This window comes from Brassica rapa, chromosome A10 (assembly GCF_000309985.2).
Source record: "Brassica rapa cultivar Chiifu-401-42 chromosome A10, CAAS_Brap_v3.01, whole genome shotgun sequence".
Taxonomy (NCBI): domain Eukaryota; kingdom Viridiplantae; phylum Streptophyta; class Magnoliopsida; order Brassicales; family Brassicaceae; genus Brassica; species Brassica rapa.
The window spans coordinates 8172368-8174318 of NC_024804.2; positions in this window are offsets into that span (position 1 = coordinate 8172368).

Here is a 1951-nt window from a genome sequence, read left to right on the forward strand (position 1 = left end):
TTTCTGCTTTAGATGTTATACGAAGTTTAGAGTTATTTGCAGCAGATAGTTTTTCTTTAGTTTCTAGATGAAAACATTTTGGAACAAGCCCAGACTTGATGCAGTTAAGATCTGTACCAGTGTCGAACAAAGCAATTGTATCAATTTTGTAATTTTCAGAAAAAACAATGGTGACTCTAATTTTATATTTTCGAGAATTTATTTCTCGTAGAACGAAAAGGAAATCATTAGGGGCCATATCTAGAGATTGAATTTGTTCTTTGAGATTTTCATCTTGATTATTTAGACAATCATTTTCTTGTTCTTCCGAACTAGATTCATGAGGATCTTTGATGGAAGATATGATCGAGTGAAAATATTCAGAATCTTGTCTTTGTTTTTCTTTGAAGATTTTAAATCATTTTTTACTTCTTTGATTTCAATCCTAAGATCTTGTATTGTTGTTTTCGAGGTGTCTTTCTTTCTTTTGTTGAGAATAGTGGTGAGATCATAAGAGGATTTGGAGGAACTTGGACCATGAGATTTTGGGGAATTATCTATGTTTTTATCATCTTTTTCGTTTTAAGAGGAAATAATTTTCTCAAGAAATTTCTGTTTTAGGCTTGGATCAGAAATGGAATTTAATATTTCAAGCTGTAATTCTTGATCTTTAGTGAGGACATAGATATTCTTTTCATTTGACTCTGAACTAGATGATGAACTATTTAATTCATCAACCTGAAGGGCCTTTTCAGAAGCCACGGATGAGTCAGAGTCATATGACGAAGAGGAATCATTTAGTAAAAGATTAGCTATTTTATTTGAAATTTCTTCTCCGAGGTTTAGTTCCTGGATTTTGCGATTAAAACAGCAAAACTTTGAAGTGTGACCTTTCTTATTGCATTTGAAGCATGTAAGATCTTTATAGAAAGGTTTTTTGGCTGGGGTTTCCTTTGAAGGGAATTTGTTTTGGGGTTTTTTACATGAATTTTCACGACTTCTAAAACTTTTATAGTTTCTAGAATGTTTTCTAGGCTTATTTTTAGAGTAGTAGTTTTTGTTGCAATCTCCTACACAAGATTTACTACCTTGATTGGGGTCTATTTCAAATTGTTTACAGAATGATCCTAATTCTACTTTCGTTCTTTTGAGTTCTCATTTAAGATGTTTCTGGAGTTTCAGGTCTTGGCATATCCTAAGACCTTCTTGTTGAACAATACTGACCAACTCTCCATAAGTGAAATCATCATAATCTATTATTTGGGTTCCCATGGAATCTCTAATTTTGTTTCTAACTTTGTCTCCTAAGAGAGTAGGAAGGCCAGCTAGGAATTTTTCTTTCCAAAAAGGTTGGTTAGAATCTTGACAGAGTAAGACTCTAGTAAGAAATGTGTTTTTGTACCATTGGAAATCACTTAGTTTTTTGCATTTAAGGTTTGAAAGGAGTTCAGCATTTTTATCTCTAAGGACCGAGGGGTCTCCTATAAAATGCAAGGTTATGGCTATGACTAAAGTAGCAACAGCATCTTGTTGAGGATTTCCGAGATTATCTAGGATTGGTACATTATCTTCATCCGTTTTAATTGAATCTAGTATTTCTGTTCGTTGCTGATTGGTTAGGTAATTATCCCACCATCCTTTTAGCTGTCCCGAAAAGCCAGCTATTAGGAGTTCAGCTATGGTTTTATCCTCATTTCCTATTTGGGTTCTATAAGCGTTTGCGGCCATTGTCATTTTTTGGAGGAAACTTAAAATGTTATATTCAGATATACCATCAATATTCCAGTCATAGACTGATGATGAGTTAAATTGAGATTGCTCTATTGGTTGGATTTGTCCTAGATCAGGGGCTGAGATTAATTGACGATCTTGATGGTTTTGCCAATCAAGACGGTTTATTTTTGGGACAGAATTTTGATCAGAACATTCACTAATGTCTGAATCATTGGCTAGAGTGTTTATTTGGATTTTG